This window comes from Scyliorhinus canicula, chromosome 1 (genome assembly GCF_902713615.1).
Source record: "Scyliorhinus canicula chromosome 1, sScyCan1.1, whole genome shotgun sequence".
Classification (NCBI taxonomy): domain Eukaryota; kingdom Metazoa; phylum Chordata; class Chondrichthyes; order Carcharhiniformes; family Scyliorhinidae; genus Scyliorhinus; species Scyliorhinus canicula.
This window is the reverse complement of record NC_052146.1, coordinates 187,576,724-187,588,877: the sequence shown is the minus strand read 5'-3', so window position 1 is coordinate 187,588,877 and position 12,154 is coordinate 187,576,724.

Genomic DNA, 12,154 nt, shown 5'->3' with positions numbered 1-12,154 from the left:
GCGCGATTCTCCGAAACGGAGAGAAACAGCCGACACCGGAGTGAAACCCGGAGTGTTTCACTCCAACGTCGGAAGTCGCTCCTCACCCCCTATTCTCCCCCCTCTGGGGGGCTAGGAGCGGCAGTGCACGAATCTCGGGCGCCAGGCCTTGATGCTTGCGTCAAAGCGGTGCGCCGAGAATGACGCGGCCGGCGGCGCCTAAGTGACGTCAGCCGCGCATGCGCAGGTCGGCCTGCTCCAACCCGCGCATGCGCGGTTGCCGTCTTCCCCTCCGCTGCCCCGCAAGACATGGAGGCTTGATTCTGCGGGGCGGCGGAGGGAAAAGAGTGCGTCTCTTAGAGACGCCGGCCCGACGATCAGTGGGCACCGATCGCGGGCCAGACATCTGATGAGCACGGCCGTGGTGCTCGATCCTCTCTCCGCCCCCCACAGGCCCCACACTTACCTGTCGCGCGATGTTCACGCTGGCAGCGACCAGGTGTGGTTGGCGCCGGTGTGAACCAGTTGGGTTCGTCAGGCCGCTCAGCCCATCCGGGCCGGAGAATCGCCGGTCGCCGTGAAAAACGACGAGCGGCGATTCTCCGAGCGGCGTGTTGCAAAACACGACACGCCATTTTGGGGGGGATAGGTGAATCGCGGGGGGTGCCAGGGCAGCATGTCGTGATTCGCCCGGCCCTCCCGCGATTCTCCCACCCAGCGTGGGGAGCGGAGAATCGCGGCCATGGTGTCAATTTTCATAAAAACCCATCAGGGTCACTAATTAGGGAAGAAAATCTCCCATCTTTACCTGTTCTGGGTACTCCAGATCCACAGTAATGTGGTTGACTATTAAATGCCCTCTGAAATGACCAAGCAGTCACTCCGTTCAAGGGAAATTAGGGATGGCCAGGCTAGTGACACCCACATCCCATGAATGATTTATTTTAAAATCCATACAATACAATTCCTTAGGATTATTTGATTCTTTACTATTGAGAGCACAATTCACTAAGAACTCAGATGCCACATTTTACAATTCCAGTCTGACTACAACACACAGTGCTTTACTCAAAATACTTATACCAATTCTAACTTTTGATTTATACATTTCATGCATTGCATCACTAAATCATAATACATCAAAAGTCAGACAATGCAGACTTCAGATGACATGTAACGAAGAAGATACACTTATTTCCGTCTCAGTCTCTCCCAATGATTCTTTACCATGGTTATATGGTCCACTTAAGCACTTCAATTACTTTATTTCTATATGCAATGACCAAACATGTCCCAAATCATCAAGGCACGAATGAGTGACACTTCCATTCCTTCAACCCTTCAGAAAAGGCTGTTTTAACCCATTGTGTGCTGGTCTCACAAACAATGAGACATGTTGATTTACATGGGTAGTGAACTCCTAAACCCACACCACACTACTCAGTAGCCTACCGTTTAATGTCTATTTCCTTACCTTATTTGCTCTCCCCAAATGAAATATTTCTCATTGCTCTGGTTTTAAATTCACTGCTTATTACACAGTCAATTTTTGCATTATCTTCAAGCTAATTAAATATGCCTCTTACCTTTAATTTTAAATTATTTATGCATACTACTAAAGCAAGGGACCTTATAGTGAGCACATTGGAATCACCCCTCCAGTCACAAAAACGTCTGTTGATGTTTTGCTTCTTGCCATTTAACTAATTTTGGTCCAACTTTCCCCTATCCTTTAGACCCCATTGTCTGCCATGTGGTATCTTCTCAAAAGGCTTGCTAAAATGTATATTTAGACGACATCAAACATTCTACCACCATCAATGCTCCTTGGTTAACTTGTTAACCTTGTAATTATTGTCAAAATTGTACTAAACAAGTGATGCAGAGGGCCATCAACAAGCAATTTTCCAGTTGAAATTAACCCAATACAACTTTCATCTTTCTTACAATTTAGTTTGCAGTCCCTTACTGTCCTTGCTATGTGCAAATTAACTGTCACTATCTGCATCTAAATCAACAAGTGATTACACCCCTACAAAGTAATTCATTGATTGATGAACACCCTGAGCGGACCCTATACTTCAATTTATAACTGTGCCTCCCACAGCCTGAATCCAAGATAGTGGCTGTGGTGAAATCTCAGAACTCTAACTATCTCAGTTTTCCAGTTTAAAGAACATAAATGGTAGCCAATTATAGATTGAAGCATGACAACAAAACCAAGGCAAATGAAAGATATTAAGATCCCAAACCAGATCCAAACATTTGTTAGACTACTGGACAAAAAGTCCAAACACTTCTGTTAAATTTGTAAAACTGTGAGGAAAGGATAACACAATCCAGGAATGATCCCATTAACAAATAGGGACATGTTATATTAAAACAAACATTATTAACAAAGGATTAAACTGCATTAATATCACAGAAAATAGCTTCCAATTAACAGTTAAACAATTCTGAAAAATAAAAGAAAACACTTTAACTTCTAACTGATACCTTTTCTATCTCCAATCAAGGAGAACTCATCACAAGTCAAAAGCTACTTGTAAAAACAGTTAGCAAACACAGGGATACTTGCTATATACTTTAATAGAGATTTTTTGGAAATACTGCTTGAAGAGAGCGAGAGAGATTCTGTCAGGAAACCGCCTATCGATTTTTGTCTGTGTCAGACTACTGCTAAACCTGACAGCCCTTTGCAAAAACTGCTGCTAAACACAAGCTCCCAGCAAAACTAAAACTAAACTGCCTGCTACAGACCTGGCTCCTCCTACTAATTACATCATCCCTATCCCACAAACTGTGTTATGACTATCTTACTAAAGCTAACCACAATCCCTCAATTATCTAAACCTCAGGGAAGCTTCTTTCTATACACAAAATTCCTTTACCCCTACATTGGAAAACAATTGGTTGGAATGAATGATGAAGTTACTTTTATGACATCTTAATTGCAACTTCTGCAGCTACAAAGTCTGTCTCTATGTTAAACCAGGATTTAAAAAAATATTTCTGTAGCAGATCTATACATAGCATAGTGGTTAGCACTGTTGCTTCAGAATGCCAGAGACCCAGGTTCGATTCCCGGCTTGGGTCACAGTCTGTGCAGAGTCCACACGTTCATCCCATGTCTGCTAGGGTTTCCTGCGGGTGCTCCGGTTTCCTCCCACAAGTCCCAAAAGGTGTGCTAGTTAGGTGAATTGGACATTCTAAATTCTCCCTCAGTGTACCTGAACAGGCGCCGGAGTGCGGCAACTAGGAGATTTTCATAGTAACTTCATTGCAGTGTTAATGTAAGCCTACTGTGACTGTAATAAAGATTATTATTATTCGCTATGGACCTTAACCTAAGCATTAACTAAAATTGCTGTAACAAACATATATAACGCAAACTATATAAAATGTCCAATATTCATCACAGAGGTAAAAGTTTGGTGAGATATCTGCAGCTCAGTATTCACTAAGGGCGAGGAGAAGCTGAGATGCAACAGGCGTGGTGGTATGATTAGCATAGCTGCCTGCCATTGGTGCAGAACACCGGCTTACCATTGGCCCTGGTCGGTCATGTGCCTCTCGACTGCTTGAGACCAGTCATGTGACGGCTCCCCGATTGGTCGAGAGGCTGAGTTAACCCCGCCTCCAGGGCGGGGTATAAATACCCAGTACTCCCGGCGGTCGTCCTTCTACTGTAATCGACCGCAGGGCTTAACATCTAGTAAATTAAAGCCATACTTTTGTTCAGCAACTCGTCTCGCGTTCAATTGATGGTACATCAATTTAATATACTAGAAATTTGAAGATGGAGCTCCGGATCAAGCCCAACTGCCTCCGCATCTGCCTGCAAACTCCGAACGCATCGATAATCTTCAAGCATTGGCTGGCATGTTTAGATAGCTATCTGGCTACCGCAAGCAGCCCCCCCCCCCCCCCCCCCCCCCCACCATGGCACAGAAACTTCATATTCTCCATTCCAGCGTGGGCATGGCGGCCTACACGATGATAGAGGAAGAAAAGGAATACGATGTGGCCATGGATACGCTAAAAGGACAATTTCTTAAGCCGGTAAACCGAGTGTACGCCCGACATCTGCTGGCTACCAGCCAACAGTTCCCCGGTGAGTCCTTAGATGATTTTCACCGGGCCCTCGCTGTCCTGGGGAGGAATTGCGTCTGCCTCCAAGTTTCAGCCACTGAGCACATGGAACTTCTGATTAGAGATGCTTACGTGGCTGGGATGCAGTCCGCCGCAATCCGCCAGCGGATGCTGGAGAAAGACGACCTCAGGCTAACTGAGGCACGGACTCTCTCCACCTCCCTGGAGGTCGCCGATTTAAATGCCCGCGCCTATGTCCCCAGCCGCGCTGCAGCGCTCTGGGCCTCCTGGCACGCTTCCCCACCGCCATCCGCCGCTCCCGACCCCCTCAGGCCTGCGCCGCGGGAAGCCCCGACAAGTCCGCGGGGCCCTGCTGCTAATTCTGTGGGCTTGCCAAACACCCCCGCCCGCGCTGCCCGGCCCGCTCCGCCCTTTGTAAGAGCTGCGGGAAGAAGGGCCAACTTTCATCCGTCTGCCAGGCCAAATCGGTCGCTGCTGTGCCGCACAGCGACCGGGGATCTCCTCCTCCGGGCCCTTCCAGCGCACCGCGCCAATCTCCCCCCCCCCCCCCCCCCCCCCCCCCGCCCGGGCCCCTGCGTCCGGCCTGCGCGCCTCTCTGCCCCCGCTCTCAGCCGCTCTGATCGGCCCGCCGGCACCGCTAACCCCGCCCCCAGCAACCACGAGGGTCCTGCGGACGCCGCCATCTTGGGCCCCGGACGCCACGTGCGGGTCCTGGGCGCCGCCATCCTGGACTGGCACGCAAGGTCCTGCCAGCACCCACTCGGCCGACGACGACGACTATGGATCTTCTCCACGGCTCGCGGCCATTCAGCTCGACCAGTCACGTCCACGCACGCTCGCCAAGACGACGATGCAAATCCACCTCAACGGGCACGAGTCGGACTGCCTGCTGGACTCCGGGAGCACGGAAAGCTTCGTTCACCCTAACACGGTAAGACGCTGCGCGCTCCCTATCCACCCTGTAAAACACAAAATCGGGTTAGCCTCAGGTTCGCACTCCGTCCGCATCACCGGGTGCTACATCGCGGACCTCATGGTCCAGGGGAAGGTTTTTAAAAACTATAAACTCCTTATCCTCCCCGACCTTTGCGCACCGGCACTCCTAGGACTGGACTTCCAGTGCAACCTGCAGCGCTTGACCTTCCAATTCGGCGGCCCTATACCCCCCTCACTGTCTGCAGCCTCGCGTCCCTCAAAGTGGACCCCCCCTCCTTGTTTGCTAATCTCACCCCCGATTGCAAACCCGTCGCGACCCGGAGCAGACGGTACAGTGCCCAGGACCGGACCTTCATCAGGTCCAAGGTCCAGAGGTTGCTGACGGAAGGGGTCATCGAGGCCAGCAACAGTCCCTGGCGAGCCCAAGTACTGGTGGTCCGGACTGGGGAGAAAAACCGGATGGTCATCGACTACAGTCAGACCATCAACTGGTTTACGCAACTGGACGCGTATCCTCTCCCCCGTATTTCCACCATGGTAAACGAGATTGTGAAATATAAAGTCTTCTCCATGGTGGACCTCAAGTCCGCCTATCACCAGCTCCCCATCCGCGCGAGTGACCGCAAGTACACCGTGTTCGAGGGAGATGGGCACATCTACCACTTCCTCAGGGTTCCATTCGGTGACACAAATGGGGTCTCGGTCTTCCAACGGGAGATGGACCGAATGGTCGACAAGCATGGTTTACGGGCTACCTTCCCGTATCTCGATAATGTCACCATCTGCGGCCACGACCAGCAGGACCATGACACCAACCTCTGAAAATTCCTCCGTACCGCAAAACTCCTTAACCTAATTTACAATAAGGATAAGTGCGCGTTTAGCACCGACCGTCTAGCCATCCTCGGCTACGTAGTGCGTAACGGAGTGATAGGCCCCGACCCCGAACGTATGCGCCCCCTGATGGAACTCCCTCTCCCCAGTACCCTCAAATCCCTCAAACACTGCCTGGGTTTCTTTGCTTACTACGCCCAATGGGTTCCCAATTACGCCAACAAGGCCCGTCCCCTCATTCAGTCCACGCCCTTCCCGCCGTCGACAGAGGCCTGCCAGGCCTTTAGCCGCATCAAAGCGGACATCGCAAAGGCCACGATGTGCGCCATCGACGAGTCCCTCCCCTTCCAGGTCGAGAGCGACGCATCAGAAGTAGCTCTGGCGGCCACCCTGAACCAAGCGGGCAGACCCGTGGCCTTCTTCTCCAGAACTCTCCAGGCTTCCGAACTCCGCCATGCCTCAGTGGAAAAGGAAGCCAAGGCCATAGTCAAAGCTGTGCGACACTGGAGGCACTATTTGGCCGTCAGGAAGTTTACCCTCCTCACAGACCAACGGTCAGTAGCCTTCATGTTCGATAATGCACAGAGGGGCAAGATTAAGAACGACAAGATCTTGCAGTGGCGGATCGAGTTGTCCACGTACAACTACGATATCTTGTATCGTCCTGGGAAGCTCAATGAGCCTCCTGATGCCCTGTCCCTCGGCACCTGCGCCAGTGCACAGATAGACCACCTCCGCTCCCTCCACGCGGACCTCTGCCCTCCAGGGGTGATCCGTTTCTATCATTTCATAAAGACCCGCAACCTGCCCTTCTCCATCGAGGAAGTCAGGACAGTAACCCGTGACTGCCACATCTGCGCAGAGTGCAAACCGCACTTCTACCCCCTGAGCGCGCGCATCTGATCAAAGCATCCCGCCCCTTCGAACGTCTCAGCATAGACTTCAAGGGGCCCCTTCCCTCTAGCGGCCGCAACATTTACTTCCTGACGGTGATCGATGAATACTCCCGCTTCCCCTTCGCCATTCCCTGCCCCGACATGACCGCATCGACCGTCATTAAGGCCCTCCTCTCCACCTTCTCACTGTTCGGCTACCCCGCGTACATCCACAGCGATCGGGGGTCCTCATTTATGAGCAACGAGCTGCGTCAATTCCTGCTCAGCAGGGGCATTGCCTCTAGCAGGACGACCAGCTATAACCCCCGGGGTAACGGACAGGTCGAGCGGGAGAATGGTACCATCTGGAAGACCATTCTACTGGCCCTCCGATCCAGAGATCTCCCTATTTCCCGATGGCAAGATGTGATCCCCGATGCCCTACATTCTATCCGCTCCCTCCTCTGTACAACAACTAATCAAACACCTCATGAACGTTGTCTTGTTTTCCCCAGGAAGTCGTCCTCCGGATCCCCTCTGCCGACGTGGCTGGCCGCCCCCGGACCCATCTTGCTCTGGAAGCATGTGCGGGTGCACAAGTCCGACCCGTTGGTGGAACAAGTCCAGTTACTCCACGCTAACCCGCAGTACGCATACGTGGAGTACCCCGACGGTCGGCAGGACACGGTCTCCCTCCGGGACCTGGCACCCGCCGGTGTGCGGCCTTCCCCCCCCCCTTCACCACAGACCCCTCCCGCCCCCTTTCCCCCAGCGCCCCACCCAGGCCACCCCTTCCCCATCCATGGCGTCTCCACCACCAGCCCGGGGTACGGAGACAGTTCAAGGACCATCGCTCCCGGAGTCCAGGACAGCAGCTGAACCACCACCATCGGCTGAACTCCCCTGCGGCGGTCTGCCAGGACGTCACGGGCAACGAAAAGGCTGATCGAGTCCATTTAACTTCAACACCACCATGGACCTTGTATGGACACTATGTGCTGTTGCTAAATGTCTGGGCCAGTGGGAAGCCAAGGATACATTTTTTTTTTCTCCTTACTACTCATACCACCAGTCCTCTCCCCCCCCCCCCCCAGCTCTCGTTGACAACCCCCTCACCCGCCCCAGCTTCTTTCTCCGCAAGCGGTGAATGTGGTGGTATGATTAGCATAGCTGCCTGCCATTGGTGCAGAACACCGGCTTACCATTGGCCCTGGTCGGTGATGTGCCTCTCGACTGGTTGGTTGAGAACAGTCATGTGATGGCTCCCCGATTGGTCGAGAGGCTGAGTTAACCCCACCTCCAGGGCGGGGTATAAATACCCAGTACTCCCGGCGGTCGTCCTTCTACTGTAATCGACCGCAGGGCTTAACATCTAGTATATTAAAGCCATACTTTTGTTCAGCAACTCGTCTCGCGTTCAATTGATGGTACATCAACAGGAACCAATAATTCAATTGCTAGACACATCTCCCATATCATAGTGTGAACAGCAGAGAACTTAGAACAGTTCTCTGCCATACTTCTCCCAAGGACATGACCATCATCCCTTTTTTTTATTGTTAATTTGCCTTTCATCCTTTACCCAACAGGTTTACCTCCTCCTCCCATAGTTGTTTGTTAGAGTGATTCCTAAAGGGACCCACCCTTACTAGTTTAAAAATGCCACCATTTTTATTTTCTGGGGGGTATTCCTCATACTGATTTTGGTAAACAATTCTGGAATGAATAGCTGTACTTTTTTCAAACATACTTTTTAATCTCCCTTGGTTGTCCAGAGAGTAATCTTTCACTAATCTAATTTTGCAACAGTTTTTTCTGCACTGTTATGCCAGGCGGACATTTCTTTAGCATCTGTTTTCCCCAGAACCACTTCAGATTCAACGGACCAAAAGTCTATATCTGGGTTTGGGTGCAGGATGGTTCTCGGTGGCTGCAGCACCGACGAACACCTCGCTGTTCCAAGGCACTTTGCCGTGTTGTTTGGCCTTGGGGAGTCTCTCTCCGCTGAAGCTGCACTTGCGTCATTTCCTGCTGGAGAGCTCAGCAGATCGGGATATCATTTGGTCTGGCTGCCCCATCTTTCTCCCCACCAACCCTTTCAGCACCCCCGCCCCTATTTTCGCCTAAAGGCTCATTTAAATATGCAGAACTGGATCAAGCTCAGTGGGGGCCAGATCCAGATTGCAACACCGCAGGAGATTTTGTTTGATCACGCAAGGCATTTCGAGCATTGCAAACCTTTGCGAGAGGCCTCTCGTGAGATGCAATGGCCTCGACCCTACACCAAGTCGTGTGCGACGAAGCCGCTAAATCGTGCCCATAATGTCTGACTCTGCTATGGTTTGTAACATGAGCAATCGACTAAAAGAGGAATTTGTCCATGGCATTCATTCTGGAATATTATGGGGGGGGGGGGGGGGGGGGGGGGGGGATTTTCCATCCCCGATTTTGGCAAGCGGGAATGACGGAGAAGGCGGTGAATTGAAAAGGGAGTCCCAAAATGACATCTGCAGTGGAGGGATTTCATCGTTCGACATTCCCTGCCTCAACCAGTGATGCACTGATGGGAATCCCATCATAATACTTTTAGCTATGATTAGTGGGCCTCCCTGCTGTAACATCCCCTCATGCTGGAATGCACCCTGCACCCCCCCCCCCCCCCCCCCACATACACACACACACACACCAGCGGCATGACATGTCAGTGGGGAACGCAGCAGGTTTTTTTAAATGGGTAACTACCGAACAGAACCTGCCGGGGCGCACAGTTTAAGTACAGACCCCGGGGGGATGTGGGCCATGCTTGCATGCTTGGGCAGTGCCGGAAGGGGTTGTGTCAGGGGTTCTATGTCTATGGTGTGTGTGTGGGGGGGGGGGTCCATGTTCATGGAGTGGGGTAGGTTCTTTTATTCTATTATGATCTTAATGACAGGGTGCCCTGATCTGTCAAGACACAAGGTTGCTGGCAGGGCAGGTTCATGCCACCAGTGTGACGTTGTGGGATCCACCTCCTTGATTTATGTTGACCATGTATCAAAAAGAAATATGGTGGGAAAATCTGGTAGTGCAGCCAATGGGCGACAGCCTACCTTTCCCGCCTCAGTGACACATAAGAGGTAAACCTTCCAGTCCTGCCCGCTACGAACATTGTCGCAGGCAGGACGTAAACTTTGACAGACAATTTACAGGTCCGTTGGCCTCGAGTGGGAATTTCCAGTCTCGGGGCGAGCCGGACATTCTCACCCACAGTCAATGAAATGAGAAAATTCCACCTGTATCTGCAGAATTTTCCACGTCTGCCGTTCCTGACTTTCTAAGAAATGGCTAGCTAGTTTGTTCCTTAAAGGTCAATTTAATCTTCAACCAAAAAATTGCTGATCCCTCCAATGGTTAGCGGCTTGACAGAGTTGGCAACATTCTTACTTCTGAGTCAGAGGTTGTGGGTTCAAGTCCCACTTGAGGAAGTCAGCTCAACATCACTTTTCAGGTACAATATTAAAAGGAATCTGCAATGACCGAGGTGTCATCCTTCAGGTGAGGCACTGGACAGAGATACCACCTACCTGTCCTGGTCATTTAGGCAATGATAAGTATCCTGTGGCATTACTCCAAGTTAAGAAGGTGGTTCTCAAAAGGTCATGATGTGGAGATGCCGGTGTTGGACTGGGGTGAGCACAGTAAGAAGTCTCACAACACCAGGTTAAAGTCCAACAGGTTTGTTTCAAACACGAGCTTTCGGAGCACTGCTCCTTCCTCAGGTGAATGGAGAGGTACCATTCACCTCTCCATTCACCTGAGGAAGGAGCAGTGCTCCGAAAGCTCGTGTTTGAAACAAACCTGTTGGACTTTAACCTGGTGTTGTAAGACTTCTCACTGTGCTCAAAAGGTCAGGCAGCATCTTTGGAGAGAAATAGTGGCAAGTCAGGACCTTTTGTCAGGACTGAAGAACGATAAAATGTACATGTTTTTAAGTCACTAGAAGGGCAGAGGTTTTAGGGAAGATATGTGATCGGGTGAAGAGCAAGATGTCTATCTTTAGAATAATTATGCTAATTGAGCAGACTGAATGCACCAAACAAATCTGGGAGATGGGGAGGAAAAGAATTTTAAAAAGGAACTTTACCAAGTGAATGCAATTTATTCTAAATATTTAGATTCTAGCAATTTTAAAATTTTCCAGAACTGTCATGACTACCCACATTACCGAACAAAAATTATCTATCGCTACAGCAGACGTAAGGAACATTAAATTGTTTAGCACATGGAGCTAAAGGTAGGTATTTAGAGTGCTAATCCTTTAATGGAGCCAGTTCTGCCTTCCCACAAGCAGAAATATTTAGCAATTATAATCCTTTAATCCTTGTAAGTACACATTTACATGGGTTTGTAACATAGACAGATCAAAGAGAGACAATATCAACCAAATCAACCCTGGGCTGGTTTAGCACACTGGGCTAAATCACTGGCTTTGAAAGCAGGCCAGCAGTACGGTTCAATTCCCGTACCAGCCTGCCGGAATGTGGCGACTTGGGGCTTTTCACAGTAACTTCACTTGAAGCCTACTTGTGGCAATAAGCAATTTTCATTTCATTTTCAAATGGTCAACTTCAGAGGCACTGCTGCAAGAGAACAATCCAGGAACTCACAAACACGTTTTTTGAAAATGGCAGGGTAGGTTGACAAAGCTGCATAAATATCATATGAATTAGTTGGCTTATTAATAGAGGCATGGATTGCAAATGCTGGGAAGGTATGAGAAACCAAATCGCTAGTCAGGCCTCAGCTACATAGCTAGCATCACACCGACACTGAAATTCACATACCACATTACTCATTTGTGTAATAGATAGATAATCTTGTTGTCTTGATGGGAATACCACTCATGTTGCTGTGACAGCATGAAACAGCCAGCTCAGCAAAAATTGGCAAGGTGTATCGAACAACTTTTTCCTTCCATTGTTTGCAACAAGCAAAGTACAGACTGTACACACCAGCCTGTGCTTGCAAAACACAAACCACAGTGTCCAACATTAGATATGATTCTGTGGTTGGACAATAATTTGCAAAAGAAAAACCTCAATGTGCTAAATATTACACTGACGATCGACTGAAGATTGTCAGTCAGGCTCGCAATGTGGTGCACTTGTGTGCACTGGAAGTTACATATATTAATACACTGGCCCCTCTTCTTTGCAGACAGAAAGAACATGTACACACATTGCACTTGTTTCAGCAAGACAAAATAAGTGATAACCCATTTTCTAGTTCATTCCACTGACCAATCAGAGTCAAGCTGCCTGGTTTAAATTTAAAACAATGATTGGCAGTTAATTGATGGTCAGCATCAATTGGAGCATTCTCCATGGTAACGCTCCTGGCCAATCAGAGTCCACTTTCCAACTTATCAGCAATCTCTT